Source organism: Numida meleagris, chromosome 6 (assembly GCF_002078875.1).
Source record: "Numida meleagris isolate 19003 breed g44 Domestic line chromosome 6, NumMel1.0, whole genome shotgun sequence".
Classification (NCBI taxonomy): domain Eukaryota; kingdom Metazoa; phylum Chordata; class Aves; order Galliformes; family Numididae; genus Numida; species Numida meleagris.
In genome coordinates, this window is record NC_034414.1 from 20,347,238 (window position 1) to 20,367,006 (window position 19,769).

A 19,769-nucleotide genomic window follows, 5' to 3' on the forward strand; every position below is an offset into this window, starting at 1 on the left:
TTCCTGTTGCAAAAAAACCCACATACCTAAGTGCATATAAACAGTGAGATCCTCTGCTTGAAGTTTTTAGACTGCCTAAGAAGAGGAGAGTTGTATAAAATATTCATAAAAAGATTTCTGACCCCAAAGTATGGACTAAGTATAGACAGACAGTTGTAGGAATATCCCCAACAACTCTCTCATAAGCTTCACTGTACAGAGAAAAATGGAAAAAAATAAGGCTTGTCAGGAGTTTCCTTGGTCTACAGAATACCACAGTGTAAGGCAGTTCCTTGCCTACTTGGCAGCCCAAGGAGGCTTATGAGTTCATGGGCTAAACTTAGTTTACATAACATAAGTGGACTAACACCCACATCAGTTGTATATGTTTAATTCAGTCCAAACTGTAAACTTTCATAAGACGCTGAGTAAATCCTCCAATCTTTATCCCACACTGAATGTCATGTTACCACAATCAAAATTTCAGGAATATCTATGCTAGCTGGTATAGTACTCTATAAGTCATTAACATGAATTCATTTATCCATCCCACAAGGTTTGGAGGTGGTCGGGTGTCCAGTGTGAACTGATTTATTCTAAGGTGGATATCTGTTGCAAGATTAAGTTTAATCCTAGAGCTAGAAATAGAAAGCCAACCTTTTAGCATTTTTTTCTATTTTCATCCTTTTCTGCCCACTTCCTGCTTTTCTGCAGTGCCTATTAATGATGCTGCAGAGAATACCACCTACACTCTAGGATTTTGTTTCCTATTGCAGATAAAATACATTGTTCTTTTTATTTAGAAAGTTAACTATCTTTTCTGCTACATTCCAGACTAGCTATTTCCACGCTTTCCTTCCCCCTCCCCCACAAGAAAAAAAAATAAATTATTTCATCTTTATAGAGCTAGTGTATTTCCATGTTCTCAGAAAACAACGTGTGTGCACAAGCACAATGATATACACTAAATCCATGCTACACACACAACCATCCTTCTCTGTGTTGCTTGATGGGAAGCTGGTGAAGATACGAAGAGCTGAAGAATGTATATTGATGAATAAAAAGTGAAGGGACTTCAGCAAAAGTCTGTGAGCTGACTATGCTTTATAAATGAAGAATAATCATGAAGAGCAGCAGAAAAAGATGCAGAAGGACAGCTGCAAACAGAATCTGTTTCCTATGCACTGTTTGCAAGAGTTTTAACTGATTTGAGGCTTAGTTCCTTAGTCAAATAAACTGGCACTTAGCCTGCTGCACCCTAGCTAGCCCTTACTGCATATTATTAGTGCACATTGCTCTTTAGAGGAAGTATGCAATACAAATTTGAGCTCAGTCAGGTTTTTAGTGTTTACACTAAGTATAAGTGAAAAGAAAAGGAATATTATAATGATTCAGTAGGCTCAAGCTCAGTATTTTGCCTTGATGGTTCTCCAGTTCTTTAAAGTATCAGAGAACCCAGAGAAATATTAGCAGCAGTATTATTCTTTAAAAACAGACTAAAACCCTTCAATTAGCTCTAAATCATCTGTGGATCAGGGAAATTCCCCATGTAAAATTCTGTATATTAAATTTGATTCTCAGAGGCGATATCCATATGAGTTAATTAAATCCAGAACTGTTGCAAGATCTACTGTCAAAGAACAGGCCATGCTTCTGCTAGCAAGATTAGCCTCCATGGTTAGGAGGCTACATGCCCTCTGCTGACCTCAGTCCTCTTCCCCTACCCAGGGGACTGTTCTGTAGAGTGCTACTCGGCACATCCTAAAGCCACAAGAATTGTTCTAACAGCTTGGTGGCATGCCAGCATGTATATGTACTCATGTTATTTCCTTAAGACTGCTGAATTCATAGAACTAAGGAATATTCTGAGTTGGAAGAGACCCACGAGGACCATTAAGTCCAGCTTCCGGCTCCACACAGGACCACTCAAAAAAATGAAACCATATTTCTGAGAGCATCGTTCACACACATTATCCACCTTTTCATTCAAAACATTTTTTAAATAGAAACATACAAAAAATTGAATTAATGGGCTTTACTGTTGCTTTTGTTGCTGCTAATGTATTAAACACCTTTGTACTCTCCTTTTAACTTTCTTTTTTTGTTAATAAGTACTTTAATAGAATATTTGAACAAATAAAATCTTCAGATCCTACCCTATTCTTACTGAAATCTGTGCCAGAGCTTTCCTCCACTTCCTGAAACCCTTATTTCTCACTTCAGCATTTAAACAATCCCCTTCCATAGAGAAATGACAGCTAATGAATTGCAACATGCAGTTCTGTATTTACTTACTACCCACTAAGCTTTCTTTTGCTCTCCCCTTATAAGCACAAAACCCTACACAGAGATCTACATCATTAAAATATATCTAAAAGGCCACAACAATTACTGTCACAAAAAAAAAAAAAAAACTTTTCTAGGTCTACTAGACAAGTGAGTAAGTAGAAGAACATGCACAGCCACAAGGGCTTTACTGATCAAATTATGTATTCCTTTGAAGTCAACTCTGAACTGTATGGCATTATCGATTATTGTATTATTTGAGCAGTAATTAAAATAGGAATTTAATTTGAAGAAGAAAATCTTTTGCCTGAGGAAAGGAGACCCTGATGTAGACACAGTCAAAATGTTAAAGCAAAAAAGAAATATCAGTTATACATCAAATATTGGTTTGCACTACTTTTCTATAGGAGCTCACTAAAAGCATGGTTAATCTTTCTACGATGAGGCCAAAAACCAAAAATTTTGTGAACAAATACAGATTCTTAATAACCAGTGTGTATTTTGCATCTTCCTACTATCCAGTTCTTCCTGAATTAAAATTACTCCATCTTACTACTGAGAACATTTTTCAGTCCTTACTGATGATATCAGAGCTGAATGCACTGAAAGCTCTTCAACACTGTTGGGCAAAAAAAATGTAGTGCTCTTGGTTTTCCTCCTTTCAGCTTCAATCCATTAGTGTTACATTTCATATCTCAGAGAAAAGGTGCATATTTCCACACTTCACGCCATTCTTTCCCATTCCTCACATATCTCAATTTATAACTTAGACGACTTTGATCAGTCTCAGACCATACTGTCAGATTTCAGTAGTTCTGAATTTCATAAAAAATCTGACTTTTTTAATAGCCAACATATTTCAGTGTTTCAAGATGTTCAAGAGAAATGGATAAGATTCAATTCCAAAGCACATTTATACAGTAAGTTTAGAAAGCCATTGTCATTTTCTGACCAGACAAGGAATTTGTTTCTTTTATGTTCCTGAGAAGTTTTCTTCTTATCACCACCACCACTCTCCACAATTATTGATAGCCTACTAATACAATTAAAATAGGAGACCACTTGCACAAACATTTATTGGTCAAGGAATGCCTCCCTCTTAAACTTCTCTCTTCCTTGAGCAAGGCAAGCAAATTCAGATCAAACTGTGCTTCAGAATGTCTTCTTCTATATGATGATATGATAGAGATTTGATAATATCTAGCTACCCTAAAAAAGTATGTGTATATAAGGAACTCCTACTTATACCAGGCTAACTTATAAATAACTAAGACTTGCGAATGGGACCAACATGTAATTCTTTATATCACATTTATGACACTTAATGACACTCAATTGATGTCGTGGAGCAGTAGCCTTCAACCTTATCTGTTCAGAACTAAGATTTACTAGCACCACCATCACATCTCGATCAAAGGAGCACAAAAAAAAAAACATACAAAAAATCATCTGTTTCATTATAGTCAAAAGTTATAGAAAATAGTCTTATTTGGAGCTATGTTTAATAATATGTCTTTTACTCATTTTCCTATATTCTCTTCTTAAGCTGAAATTATTTTGGATAATGATCTCCAGAGACTGAAACAGGCTAGCAAATTCTATGGTCAGAAGTCACGCCACTAACAGTATTGATCTACTCTGTGTGCATATTAGTAATGCATAAATTTTATTAGAAGGTCGAGTCTTAGCGCAAGTAACGTGACATTCAGTTATTCAAGGGCTACAAAAAAACCTACCCACTTACCATTTCTGAAAAGTTAAAAATTATTTTGCTGTCAAAAACTTGGCTTTATTCATATAATTACTTCTCACGTCTATCAGCCTGATGAAATATACTGTCTTCTGTATTCCTCTAAAACCAATGCATGGTACATTATTCTTGTTTTTGCAAGTTCCATATCACTTTCGTCTACCACATAAAAGCAATATTGGTTGTCACTGGTATGTAAATTACATCCCTTGAGTACTTTTCATATTTTGAGAAATTATAATAGAGTTCAAAGACTTCTGCTTCAAGTGCTGATATCTGTAATTCTTTGGATTTCTGTCTGTTTCTTATTTACACACTCTTTTACAAATCAGTAGAATAAAACGAAGTTAACAGGGTAATTAACAGGCTGTAAGTTTTTCAGGTTATTTCCAGGTTTACCAGTCACTCATTTTGGGTCATCTTCCATTTTATTCTTGTGGGAGTTGGAAGCAGTTACGTAGTTATTAACAACAGTCTTCAATAGCATTCATATCAATAGCAGTTTTGTGTACAACTAGTTCCATAAAACTTCCCATACCTGGCACTGTTACAAAGTGTGTAATTATTTGTAATTACATTTTAAAGAATCTAAAAATAGTTCTCTGTTCTTCTAACTGTATGGAATTTAAGAGGAGAAGCCCACCACATAAGGCATTTAATCCTGTATTATAATGACAGGCTTATTTCCAGAGATATAGGTGATTCCAGGCCGCTGCAGTGGATGTGGTAGAATGGCTTATACTTCTTAAAAAAGTTTCGTCCCATCTGGAGTACTGCATCCAAATCTGAGGCCCCCAACACAAAAAAAATGTGGAGCTTTTGGAGAGGTTCCAGAGGAGGGCCATGAAGATGATTAGAGAGCTGGAGCACCTCTCCTATGAAGACAGGCTGAAGGAGCTTGGCTTGTTCAGTCTGGAGAAGAGAAAGCTGGACGGAGACCTCATTATGTCCTCCCAGTATTTAAAGGGAGATTATAAACATGAGGGAAATTAACATTTTACACTGGTAGACAGTGATAAGAAAAGGGGGAATGATTTTAAACTAAAGGAGGGAAGATTTAATTTAGATGCCAGGGGAAGTTTTTTACTGAGAGAATGATGAAGTGCTGGAACAGGTTCCCCAGAAAGGTTGTGGATGCCCCATGCCTGGAGGTGTTTAAGGCCAGGTTGGATGGGGCCCTGGGCAATCTGATCTAGTACTTGGTCTAGCAGCTGGCAACCCCGCCTTTGGCAGAGGGTTTGGAACCTGATGATCCTAGAGCTCCCTTCCAACCCAATCCGTTCTATGATTCTATGAATCAATGGAACATGGCAAATAGAGAAGAAGATGAGAAAATTTAAAACATTTGAGAGGAACTGATCAACAGGAAGCAATAGGAAACCATAGACAGGAAGACATGTTAGGCACAAAAGGTTTCTCTTCCTGTCTAGACATTAGGATACTTTTTTTATATTCATGATTTGGTTTGAAAGCTCTTATTTATAGGCTGTTTTCTCTTCAAGAGAACACATAAAGATGTGAATCATGGTCAATCATAATAATTTGGAACTTCATGAAACAAACAGGAGATCTTCACTTGATTTTCCACAGAGTACTCTAAAGTGTCACTCACTAATTCACTTCCCAAAAATAGTAAGGTACAGAATGGTTTAAATGATGAAAATGTGTCCCTTCCGTTGAAGATGGGACATAGCATGAGAGAACTCTAATCACAGAGATAGCAAAAGAAGGCAAAATGCGTTAGCATTGTATAATCAAGGCACTCAGGTAGAAAGGAACATTTTCCATGTGGCATTGCAAAGCTAAATAAAAATGCAGAGGTAACAACAAACAAACAAAGCCTAGACTTGAAGTCCAAATAGGAGAAATTATTCTTTTCTAGGGTCTTGGGGACTTCTCATTCCATCTCTGAATGAGAAACTGGAATTCAGTGAGAAGCATCTCCAGGTTAGGCAACAACTGAAACATGATCTTTCTTAGAATTAAGTGTTTTTATCTTTCTGTCCACACCAAAAAAGCCCCTACACTGCACTGTCATTGATACTGGGTATTTAATTCTCCAGTTCAGCAGCCTTCTGCAGTTGCATAGGCTTATCAGAGGGGATGATTGCTCTTTATATGTCATGCCTTCAAAGAAATTACTAAAAACTTTAAGAATTAGAAGTAGCTAAAGCTAGACTTACAGAATACATGGGATGGGGAGTTCATAATGACTAATAAAGAGCATTTGGCTGTAGTCACTCAGGCACGTAAGTACTGGTGAGATGTGCAAGACCAACCCTTTTGCAAAGACCTTATTTGCAATTTCTTGCGATGCTGACTCAGCAATGTCATCATCACAAAATATAGATAGATAACCAGTAAATAAAGCTTAAGCCACTAATGCTCAAATCAGTCATAATTACGAAAGAATGAACTATTGTTTATTATAAAAATATGCATTTATGCATATTTATGAGATATTATAAATATACAAATGATAATTGGATAAAGAGTCCCAAACACGTAAAGGAGCAATGCAAATGAAAATATTCCTAATGTTGCTTTCTATAGCTAATATACTGTGTATTTCACATGCTTTCCATTACATTCTTTGCAGTAAGCAAGACAAGCTACACATGGATTTATCACACTGAAAAGCACTTTTAACTTTACCTACAGCATTATCTCTTCAAAGAACAGTTTCAGAATTACAAACTTTGAAAATGGAACCACTGCCTTCAACAGTGAAAATTAACTTCTACGTACAAACTAAATGAAGATAACTCAGTATCACTTACGAGAAAAATTCGCTTTGGGTGCCAGCAGAACATAACCAAAGCACACCATATCAGCTTAATATTTTCTAAGAAACACAGTTGTATGGCTATAGGCAGTCAAGTTTCTTGCAAGTCAGGAGGGACTTACAAAATATAATTTATAAAATTTAAATAAATAAAATGCATTCATACTGATTGAAGATCACTTGAGTATTTAATCAAAGTAGGAGCATATGACTGCATTTGAATGGCTTATTCATTTATTCTACAGAAATTAGTTAACTGCTATTGTTTCAATGTTGAAATATCTTTGAATAGCACATTAAACAATGACTAGCCTTTAGAAGACATTCTCTGTTTTTTCCCGCCAAGTGGAGTATACTGTATGGCATGGGCTTTTTTCCATACCACAGTGTTTTGAATTTATTAACAAAATACATAATCATCTCCCTATCTTCATCTTACCTACAATGATGCCATGCCGTTTTCTTAAACCATATAATTCTGCCCATATAATTACTGAAAAAAATCCCATGAAAATTGTACATATGGAGTGGTTAAACAAGAGTGAAGTTCATAGCTCCAGTTCACATTTGTGGCAACACAACATCATACTCAACTAATCCTCACTGGACATGGTATAATTGTAAGTAGTGAAGGATACAGCAAGGTACTGGTATCTTAATAAATGCATTTTTTTTCCATTCATAAAGAAAATTTGAATCTAAATTGAGGATGTCACTAAGAAAACATACAGTTGTTTTTTCTAGTGTGAAAGCAAAAGTAAATGGAAGCTGATGTCAAGAAGCAAATGGCCTCCTGAGTTTTACTACTAAGGGATATGTGATGTATATATGTTTATGTACACACACACGAGGGAGACTCTAAAAGTAATGCCCCCTTTTTTATTATGGTGGGCTGTGACATCAGAAGAGGATGTTTGTAGTTTGGCAGTAGATGTTGAACCTTCCCACCAATATTCCATTCCATTTTGTTGCTGTGTGATTGATGGCAGCAGAGGGGCAGTCTCACAAAATGGTGTCTGACATGGAAGTGCATATGAAGCAAAAGCATGCAATTCACATTCTCCAGGTGAAAAAAGAAAAAATGTACCCAATGACATTCATTGATGCTTGCTGAATGTTTATGGAGACCAAACAGTGGATGTGAGCACAGTGAGGTGGTGGGTGGTGCATTTCAGCAGTGGCAACAGTGGCAGTGGGTCATCTCTGCTGGTGCAGATATTTATGAGTGCAGTATGCAGACTCTTCCTCATTGCTGACAAAAATGCACATCTAATGGTGGTGACTACGCAAAAAAAAAAATATATATAGTGTTTTGTAGCTGAGAATTTACTCTATCAAATAGCGTTATTGTGCTCTTCGCATCTGTTGCAGTATCCACAGAAATGAATAAGAGGCAATACTTTTAAAATAACCTATGTTAAAGTATTTTTCCAAAAACCAAGAACTTTAAGAATCAACTATTAGAAATAAATTTAAGTTCAACAGCATGCATGAATAGTTAAAAGTTAGGATAAACATTTTGTCAGTGGAGAAAAAAATTTAGAAATGGGATATGACTTAACTTTCAGATTTTGGCATGTGGCATTTTTCTCAAGCAGAGAGAGCCTTGTGAGTCACAAGATCAATGACTCTATGAATCAGGATCTGTATCAGCACAAACTCTAGTGTGGTATGACTAAGCACTCTGGTCAGCCAGCTCTAGACAGGATTAAATCGAGGATCAGGGGAAGCAAATTTTAGAGATATCCTGTTTGCCAAATTAATTGGTACAAAGCAACTCCAAGCAAAAAAGATGTTGCACGATGTGTTGCAGTGATTGGTCTCTGCTGTTTATTACATGATGTCTTCAATTGTTCGGTAGAGAGCTTTACAAGTAAAGGACAATAAAGGAAATGGAGCCCAACATCCTGAGTATTCTTTTCCAAAAGCAGATGGGAAAACTGAGACCTTAACATCCCAGAAAAAAAAAAAAACATAATGGTAACAGTATGTTTTATTTCTGTGCTCTACATACTGTACATATAACTCAGAAAAGAAAAAATCATTAGGTTTTCCCCTTCAGTGCTTATAGGAGTCTAAGGATTAACTGGACAAAGGAAGAAATACAACTAGAAATCTAGCAAAAGTCCTTTGAAAAGACATGCAATTTGCAGCTGAATAAAAGACTTACCATAGGATGTTATGCAAAAGCCCATTTGGGTTTATGGTCTATCAATCCCTTTTTAAGATAGGATGCAAGAAGGCAAATCAAATATACAGCAGTGAGAGGAAAGGGAGAAAAAAAAATTGGAACGCAGTATTGCAAGAGAACATATGAGAAATTGGAAGTTATACATCAACAATTCTTATCTGATATACATGTATATATTTTATAGATATATTAAAGCATTCATAGAAAGTGTCAGTATTCAGGTGTGAATTCAGTGTATTTTTATCTGAGAAGCCACTATATATTGCTTCAGATAACACAGTGAACTAGGACAATAAAAATCTCAATATCCATATAAATTTCAACCAAGATATACAGAAACACCCTTCTGACACATTTTCATGATATGCTCGCTGTGCCAGCGAAGGCCATTTTGTCTTCACTGCATTTTCTGCCACTTAAAGAGGAAAAAAAAAAAAAGGAAGAGGGGAAGTATCTTCACTCAGGTGATTACAATAATCCGGTTTATATAAAATGTCTGTTTGAAGAAATAGTTGCAGAAAAAAATCTGGAAAAGATATTTTGCATAACTTCATCACTGAAACTAACAGGCTGCTTCCAAAGTAGTTCAGATACAGAAGGCCACTAACATGCTGTGGCAGGAAAACAAGTTCTGACAAATTTATTCTGAATGCACGTAGACTGGAATGCAAATACCACAGCAGGAAAATATATGTGGGAATGGAGCTAGATCATATTTTATACAACAGAACTACAGCTCCAATCTAACAAAAACAAAAACAACAACAAAAAAAAAGAATTAATTTTTTTTGAATTGAGTGAATAACTGGTCAAAAAGACGAGGCTATGAAAATCTCTTCTCATGTAACTGATGTTTGCTTTGTTTAAGTTTTATCATTTTCAAAGTGAAATGTTCAGTATTTTGTTTATACAAACCATTATCTTCAGAAAACATTTCTTACATGTCACGTAGTATTGTAATGGCTTTCCTCAAATAAAAAAAAGCAAACAAAGCATTTTGGAAAAAAGTCACTTTTCCAACCATCTCAACCACACTGAAAATAACTGTAGTTGATCTCCTACTCTCTCACTCCAAGCAAATAAGACATTCAATCACTTTTACAACTGGGGAAAAGATTAGAAATGAATACGCACTTATTTACTTAATAAAGCAGTGTCCTCTACAGTACTCTAGCAAAATATAGATTTGTGATTGCAAAGACCATTCTCTGTGAACATTTATGCTGTGCCTAATGCAATAAAGTTCCTAACCTGTCAGTATAGCACATTTAATAGCAATAGGAACGTACTGGTTATTTTTCAGAGAAGAATCAAGATAGACCTTCCTCCAAAGCCACGCCAGGTAGTGGTCACACTTCCTACTATGAATATCAGCTATGCCACTAGTGAAGTGCTGTTGCAAGATCGCAGCCTACACTCGCATTAGGGACTCTTGCCCAGGATGACAAACACAAAAATATTTTGTTAACCTGAAGAAAACCTGACACAAATGAGAACATTATGGCTTCTTGTGCATATACATGCATACATTCATGTGCACGTGGAAGCATTCATACCTATTATCCTTTACCTGAAAGTAAGAGAACAAGTATTCAAATTCTTGTAGGCCCATCTCTCACCCAAACCCCAAACTGTAAAGTCACTGAAACTATAGCTGCAGTTAGTGTTCCACCCACTATATCCTGCAAGACCTCTGCCACAAGCAGAATGAAAGGTTAAGTGACATATAGAAAAGTATCAAAAGGCTTACTCTGCAGATACTATTATAACCAAAATTCTAGTAAAAAAGGAACACAGAAAAAAAAAATCTTACTAGCATCTTAAAGGAAAAGAGCAAAGTTTTTAGGCCCAAGGTATTTTTGTTATAGATCAATGCTTCACAGTTTAAATACTTTTCTCTCCAGATTCTCAGCTTCAGTTTGTTTACTGTGAAGAATCAGCTATAACATTTAACATTTGGGAGTTAAGGATGGAATGTAATGTGGAATTTCAGCTCTGCTCTCCAAATCACAGATCAGATGGCAGACATGTGGTCAGGCAAATAACACATTACTATCCTCTTTTCTGGGCTGAAGGGTGTTATCTTGAAACATTTCTGAACAGATGAACTAAAAAACTACACCAACTACAAAAGCTACACCATTCAGAAAGATATCACCAAAAGGAAGAAAAAAATCAAAATACAGTCTCAAAAAGGATCTGTGCTTCAGATAAAAGTACATCCTTCTACTAGGACAAATATTAGTACCTAAGCAGCTAGAAATGTACTGGAGATCCTGTAGATGGCTACAACTACATTTGAGATTTCAGTACAGTACTAGAGAGATCTCTTTCTCAGGTGTATTGGGAAATAAGCATGAATGGAACAGTTTAACTGCCAAACCCAGGGACAATCAGAACATATCTCTAGGAAGGTATAGCGACTGTGCTTCTCTCTAAGCAAAGGACTATCATAAATAGCTTGGCTGTTAAGAGCTGCCATTGTACACTATTGCATACGACAATTGAGCACTATTGATTTACCATCAATACCTTTATTTTTCAGCTCAGCTGAGACACAGAAATTGCTGACACATTGTGGATTTGCCAGTGTTTGTTGATGGCAGAGTTCCTTAATCCACTTTACTGTGTGGCCTAAACCTGTATTAGGTAAATTGACATTGACAAACAAGCTTGTAGCTTGCCATAAGTCTGAAATCTCCTCTTGAAACATGCTTCAGCTGGTCTCTGTTAATCATCTCTACTGCTGGCAATCAGGTTTTTGTTAATATGGAGGACACTATAACATGAATAAGGCAGCTGCAAAAAGTCACCATTTTTGTAAGCATCACTTTTTTCCCCCCATTTGTGCCTTCCTTTTTATGTATTTAGCTGAAAGCTTCTCTACAGAATTGAAGTTGAGGTATGAAAGAACAGGCTGACTGGGAGGAAAAAGCCATGCTGCAGGAAGTTGGAAGTAGAACAAAAGGGAAGGAAAGGACAGCAGAGGTTACTGCTGCTCAAGTATTAGCATAGGGAAAGCATTGCCACAAGATATAGCTAGTGCACCTGGATCAAATGGTAATCAGAAACCAAATACAAAGCATTAACAAAAATACCAAATTGGTGATAAATCAGAATTATCCGATAAAGTACATAACCATGATGACTGCAGTTACTCTCATGTACAGATGATTAACTCAAACTTATCTCTTATTTACATCCTATTGGAGACACAATGTCACATTTTGCTTTCACAAACAAATAAGGCAGGGTTACTCCGCCACACTTCAGTACACAAAGTCAAAATCCATGTTTTTGGGGTTATCTGACCTGCCAAGGAAGCTTTTATTAGCTATGCTACAAATTATATTTCACTCCCCGAATGAGCTACAAAAGAAAAAAAAACTATAAAATTAATTTTGCCTCTGAAGTAGGCAATGACAGATAAGGAGTGTGGGCACACAATATTTCTAAAATGTGATTTACAAATATTATGTTTGAATACATACAAAGTCTCACCTACTTGAAACATAGAATCTGTTTTACCAGTTTCAATCACTTGTGAGAATAACATTTTGTGCAACTTCAGTATTATATGTAACTTACAGTTCAGTAAAGAGGTCTGCTCATGGATCTTCAGTCTCAGTATTAGTCTGATATGTGAAACTACAAAACTGAGGTGATTAAACAAGACCTATAGTAACTATGAAACTAATGCTTCTTATTTTATTATGTTAGCCCACAATGTCAGAGGCGGGTGGTGGTGGCACGGCAGTAGATGTTGAACCTTCCCACCAATATTCCATTCCATTTTGTTGCTGTGTGATTGATGGCAGCAGAGGGGCAGTCTCACAAAATGGTGTCTGACATGGAAGTGCATATGAAGCAAAAGCATGCAATTCACATTCTCCAGGTGAAAAAAGAAAAAATGTACCCAATGACATTCATTGATGCTTGCTGAATGTTTATGGAGACCAAACAGTGGATGTGAGCACAGTGAGGTGGTGGGTGGTGCATTTCAGCAGTGGCAACAGTGGCAGTGGGTCGCCTCTGCTGGTGCAGATATTTATGAGAGCAGTATGCAGGCTCTTTCTCATTGCTGAGAAAAAAAAAAAAATACACAGCTAGTGGTGGTTATTATGTTGAAAAATAGTGTTTTGTAGCTGAGAATTTACTCTATCAAATAGTGTTATTGCGCTCTTTACATCTGTTGTAATTTCCATGGAAATAAATAAAAATCATTACTTTTGGAGCAACCTACATGAAATCTAGCCATTGCAAGATCAATCCATTAAGCAGTATAAGACATGGTTAACAAATTTGGTACTAGTCTTCCCTAGGTTTACACACATTATTCACTCTCTGCCCTGCAAGTAATTTCATTGACTGAAAGGTGAAATCCTGGCCGTATTTAAGACACTGGCAGAACTCCCATTGACTACAACACAGCTACGCAAGAATTACACATATGAACACGCCCGTGCTGGGTTACCGTCTTAAACCTCAGAATACTCTGTAGGGTAAGCAATTTTCATAGCCTTCATTTTCATAGAGAACAAAAAGTGTACTTCATTAAAGCCACTTGAAAAATTCCTCCTGATGTTCTCAAAAGATGGATTTTCTGACCCATCAAAGATTTCTCTGGTCATGTCTAAAACCTTTATTAACCAAAGGCAGGAAACAGGCAGAAGTTTGCTCTAGTCCCAATGTCTGTGCATATCATAACAGACACGCAAAGGATAGTTACTTCTCCTTAGAGCGAGATTCATCTGATCTTAGCTGTACAGTCTCAGTGGAGAGGAATAGCCGTTTCTCAGTGAAAGTTATTCATCCTGAGGTAGGCATTCAAATAACTGCTAGTTTGTAAATCTGCCACCCTTTATGCAGTCACATTCACTGCAAAACAGCAGAACAAGCAGTGTCACAGCTTGTCTGTTCAGGCAGATATCTTCAGAAACTTTGGATCATGATCTAGGATACATGCCCAGGTTTCCCACTTCAACATTCTCAAGTGCTTCTCTACAGAGTCAAAAGCTCAGCTTTGCCTTGCAATCAGACATAAGCAGTCATGGAAATTTCAATTAATGTATGGTTAATTAACTTAGATATCTAACTACTGATTCAAATATTGAAAAGGGAAGAAAAGAAACACTCCAAAAACACGTCTCTTTCCCTTTTCCTTATCTCAACTACTCTTGTTTTCACTGCACATGAAATCCAGACCCTCTCTTCTCCATTAGTGAGGCAAAAGCGTAGCAGCAGGCTGGTGCCAGTGCACAATCCCTTCTTTGTTCCTCAATGCCTCTTACTCTTTTCCTCCACTGCTACTTGCTTTTTATGCCCTCTTATTTTGCATGGATTTCTCTATTGGCTGCAGTCCCTTCAGTGCTGTCCCCTTTCCAACACAGGTTGCCTACAAGCTACATTCCACTTGAGAGTGCCCTGTTCTGGCATTGCTTATCCACAGGGATATCCCTGCTTTGGCATGGGGGCACTTTTGAGCTGCAGTCCCCTCAGGGACATATGTCTCTGGCATGGAGTAACTCCTTCCAAACAGACACCCCCAGCTGCGCCCCCAACAATGTCCCCCTCCTTGTCTACATTTTTTTCCTCCAAACACTTCTTCACGTCTCCTTACATCTTTCCTTTTATACATCCTCAGGTCTGTTCCTTTGTCTCCTGTCCCAAGCAGCTATTACCCTTAGACACATTTGAGTGTCTCCATGCCCCTCTGACCTGGAAGAAGCTTTGGGTTGCTTTCACTCATTTCATGCTGGAACCAATTGTGACTGACACAGGGCAGATCATACCCTTTACTGTCTGCCCTGGGTACTCTGAGGACCCCAGTAACGAAATCCTGCTATTTATACCCCAAGCATTTCACCCTTCACCTCTGCGAAACAGATTATTAAATAACTGTTTGAACACACATGAATTGGGAACTCTATTTTACCACCATCATAATCTTAATGCACGCACATTATAAATTCTTCCTACCCTGTCAGATGATAGGAATTAACATTAGTATTATGCGTAAATGCATACAGTGCTCCCCTCATGCCCTGGTGAATAGGTTCACCCTATCAAAGCCCGCCTCTTTTACCCCTCCCCCCTGCATACCAAGCTATAAGAAGTTTTGCCCTCTGCCTCTGCACAAGCAAGAAAGTTAAAGTAGTGCAAAAACAACATTACAGTCTTCATCCTATTGTCTCTGAACTCTAGATAATTGGGTTTGACACCACAATAATCTTTTGTTACAGAGCTCGGGCCTTTGGTGATTTACAGGGAGATTACAGCAGTTCGAACATTTGTCTAAGAAAAGGTACGTGCTTTGTCCTTTCACAGAGACGCGTCTTTCTGCTGCCCACAGCAGGAGGTTCTGGTCATTTCTCTGTATCCCCATCCCTCTACCAACTGATTCCAAACCCTTGGTCCCTCGTGCAAAGTTTACAAAAGGTTTATGCTCCAGGCTACCCAGAGCAACGATGTCAGGAGCCATCAGAAGCATTCTGATGTCTTCCAGCTGTAGCCGTGCAAAGACATCTCCCTGGGGCAGCAGCTGTACGCCCAACATTCACCTCCTTTTGAGAAAAGGACCGCTGAGTATTCACACTTCAAAAGCCGGACTCCTCCTCGCTAGGACGCGGGCAGCCCGAACCCTGCTGGGAGAAGCCCGGCCCGGTCCCTGCTCGCCAGGCGGCTCCCTGCCTCCCTCCGGAGCCCTATCCCGTAAGCGAGACCACTGCGGCGTAACCCTGACCGGCCCGAGCGCGGCAGCGGGACTCACCTCTTCTCTTTGCAATCGCTTTCCCACGCTGCCAGCGACTCCTCGGCTCCGTGCGCCTTCCTCCACGCACACGAGCCCCCAGCACCAAAACTACAGCTCTCTCCAGAGTATCTCTGCCACCCTAGCTGTACCTAAGCCAGGCAGCGCCCGGTCCTTTTCCACCGTCTGCTGCCCGCGGGCCACGGAACGCCCCGGGCCACGGAACGCCCCAGGCCACGGAACGCCCCAGGCCACGGAACGCCCCGCTCCTTGCCCCCTCACGCCCGCCGCGTGCTCCTCCAACGGCCGCCACGCGGCAGAGACCGCCCTTTTTTAAACCGCCGCGCGAGGCGCTGCACGCTCCTCTTAGAGGTTTTGCGCGCGGCGCTCGCTCCCCGCCGCTTCAGGGCCCTGCAGCCCCCGCCCCAACCCCTGCCCTCGTGCCCGGGCCGCCGCCCGGAGTTCTTCTGTCTGCTCCCGTGTTACCTCAGGGCGAGAGTAGTGTATGTAAGCGCGAGAGAGCGTGGTTGCTCCCGCTGCGTGGTCTGGCCTGCAGCACGTCAGGGCTTCTCGGTGCTTCTCAGTGCAGCTTGCATAATCCAGCTACCAAACAGGCAAGTGTATCCGTTTATTTTTTAACATTTATTTAAAAATATCTGCTTTTTTTTTTTTTTTTAAATCTGTATTCCTAGCTTTCAGTCATTCCTGGAATGTTTTGAAGTGTAGTTGCTGGTAGTTACACATTATTAAAGTTTTACAGTCACTTTGCAATCAAAAGCAGAAGGTTTGCTGAACAGTGACTTACCCAGAAACACGTATCCACATCTCCCGCTGATAATCTAGCAGAAAAGATAGCAGCTAAATATTTGATCTGAAGTTATTTTCTTCCCTTTTTAATCCCCCCGACTGGCTGCTGCTCAGGTTTACCTCAATGCAGGGAGCAAAGAGAAATACAGAAACCTCTCTCTGCCTCCTTAGGAAGCTGAAAGAGGCAGTGTTGCAGAGGGTTAGAGAAGAAAGGGAGAAAATGAAACCGTGATGGTTTTTGAAGTAGAATCCCAGTGAAGATGCAGTGTCTTTGGAAACAGTTGTTCACAGCTTAAGGAGCTGAAAAGGGTTCTGTTACCTGTGCAGAGAGCTGGGACCAATACCCCTCAGTGTTCAGTTCAAATGAATGCAGGCCATAGAACTTGTGCATGTGCATGTCTGTGTTTTCCTTTTAAATCAAAGATGATATTGATCAGCATGTGCATTGTCATTCCTCACTGCAAAATACATGTAATTCACAGGGCAGGTTGGTGGCAACATCTATAAGAAGGTGACTGTGAAACATTTTACCTCCTTCTCCTCTAATACTGAGTTATCAGTAATGTCATAGGCTACCTGCTTTGTTCTCAGAAATGAAAACACTTTCACTAGTGTTTCACCTGGCATGATTTAAGATGTACAGCTTGCTCCTAGAATAAGGTTGTAGTGTCCTATCAAATGATAAGTCATATGCCTGTGCAAGGCAGGGTTGGTTTTTTTAAAAGATTTGTTTGTCTATTTTTTTGGTCATTTAAAATGCAACTCTTCAGCAACCTTTGCCCAAGCATGCAGAAAAGAGAGAAGTGCTTCTTTTAATGGTTTCTCCTGTTGCCAAGCTCTTACAGTTAAGAACTAAAGATGATGGACTGAAAAGAAACTCTGCCTTAGCTCACAGGCATGCTGTTCCTTATCTTTTCTAACACAAAGAAGAGAAATAGCAGAGGGATTGGGAATGGATTATTTACTTACTGCCAACATAGAAGGGGCATAATTTTCTTGTTTCATTTTTTCAATTTCTCAGCAAGTTCCGTGTCTAAGGAAGCTGACCAACAGGTTGGGTTTGAGTTGCTGCAGTTTAATAGATCAGAGTTTCTTGCGCAAGTGTGCATTTATTTCATGAGGATCTATCTGCTTAAAAGCTAAAACTGGAAATGAATTCAAAGGAAAATTTTGACAAATGAGTTGAAATTACTTGTCTCTCACACAGCAGGGAAGAAAGAACACTTCCCCCATCTGTCTCCTATAACTACATGTAATAGGAGAGAAGGGTCCAAAAATGGTCTGACAACTTTCTGAAAGGTAGATCATTCTTGCAGTATATAAAATAATGCATGGAAGTTATCTGATAAAGTACATTAATAAATCTACCATCTAATTGAGCCATAATGTTGGCATTTTATCTTTCACCCAAGTATCCTGGGCAGTGACATTTATTCATGGTTCTTGAGAAAGCCTACATCTTTCTATTACCATAGACATGGATAAGCAGATAGGAGCATTCAGTTTAGATCTCACAGAACTGAAAGATGAAGACAGTTTTTCTAACTAAAGGAAGTATTTAACATTCACACACTACCAAGGGTCCTTTGACTATATTTATTGGTCCATTCAGAAAGTGATCCATTTTGGTGAACAGAATTAATACCATGTGTTTACCTTCATCATGAACATCTTCATTTCCTTTAGTATTAATGCAGTCTTCAAAGTCACATTTTGGATCTGAGAAGTATGTCAAAACAGTATCCAGTATTATATTCTGTGCATGTGAAGTTCTCCCTGATCAACTGTTCTCAAAAGTTTGCCAAAGCCATTGTACACCAGTAGATCCAGGGTCAAATTCATAGAATCATAGAATCATAAAATGGTTTAAAGATCATCGATCTCCAAACTGCTATTCTGAATGCAAATTCTGAATGGAAATCTGCTTTGGAAATCTGTGTAGGCGGCTCCAAAAGTAATGTCTCCTACTTATTTCTATGGAAACTACAGCAGATACAAAGATCACAATAACACTATTTCATAGAGCAAATTCTTAGCTACAAAATAATATTTTTCAACATAGTTGCCACCATTAGTGATGCATTTTCACCAGTGATGAACAAGAGTCTGCATGTCGTGCTCGTAAAAATCTGCATGGCCATCTGGAATGTGGTTTGTCTTTTCACATTGCTGTTGCCATTGCTAAAACATATCACTTCACTGTGCTCACATGTACTGTTTGATCTCCATGAACATTCAGCAAGCATCAATGAATGTCAGTGTGTGCGCTTCTTTCAGCATGGAGGAAGTCAGTTCCACACCTTTGCTTCATATGCACTTCCATGTCAGACGCCACTTTGTCAGACTGCTCCTCCTCTGCTGTCTGTCACACGGCAATAAAATGTAATGGAATGCTGGTGAGAATGTTCAACCTCTACTGCCACATCATCAACATCTGCCTCTGACATCATAGGCCAACATAATAAAATAGGAGGCATTACTTTCAGAGCAGCCCTCATACTTTGAATTCCTGCTCTGTAAATTCTATAGAAGTGCCAAAAATCAAAGTGGCAATGCAAGACTCTTCTTCTGACAATTAATCCTAGATTTGATCCTATTTCAGAGCCAGTGAAATCTTTTTTTTTTTTTTCAATTGCATGGGTGAAACATTTTGTCTTTTGTGCATATTAGAAAACAAATTTAGTAGTTGATGAATATCTATTAATTTAATGTGCGCATATCAAGATGTTTTAAGACACTTCAGAGTGTTTAACAGGTGTATCTGTGTCACATAAATGATGGATTAACAACTACATCATAATTATTTATGCAAATTTTAGTTTTCATCAACATAGGTAACTTGCAAATGTACAGTTAATATGTACTTGACTTTTTGGGTAAAAAACTTTAAAGTAAACTTTTGAAGACCTTATTTTCCTCAATTTTTGTTAAACATCAGATTGTGTTTTCTACTATTTCTAGATAAACATCTTATAAAGTACTATAACAAACCTCTAGAATCTTATTTTAAAGTTATTTTCTTTATATTGTAAGCAATCCAGCTCAGCTCAAATTAGCTAGAATCAGATCTGTTATTTTACTAGTTTTTAATTTTTAAAAAAGACTTTTATAGGAAAAATTAGAAGCTGGCCTTTGAGAGCTGTATTTCAGTCTACAAATTAAAAATACACTATGCATTTACATAAAGAATTTACTAAAGAACTGATACAGATGCATTTTTAGA

The 19,769-nt window shown here is 38.4% G+C and overlaps 1 long non-coding RNA gene across 1 annotated transcript in view; it reads right to left on the reverse strand.

Annotated features, from left to right (window-relative positions):
- LOC110401726 overlaps positions 1–16,099 on the reverse strand; it is a 179,642-nt gene extending 163,543 nt beyond the window's left edge. The window contains exon 1 of the long non-coding RNA XR_002440560.1: positions 15,761–16,099. This is a non-coding gene — a long non-coding RNA (uncharacterized LOC110401726). The remainder of the gene's footprint in view (positions 1–15,760) is intronic.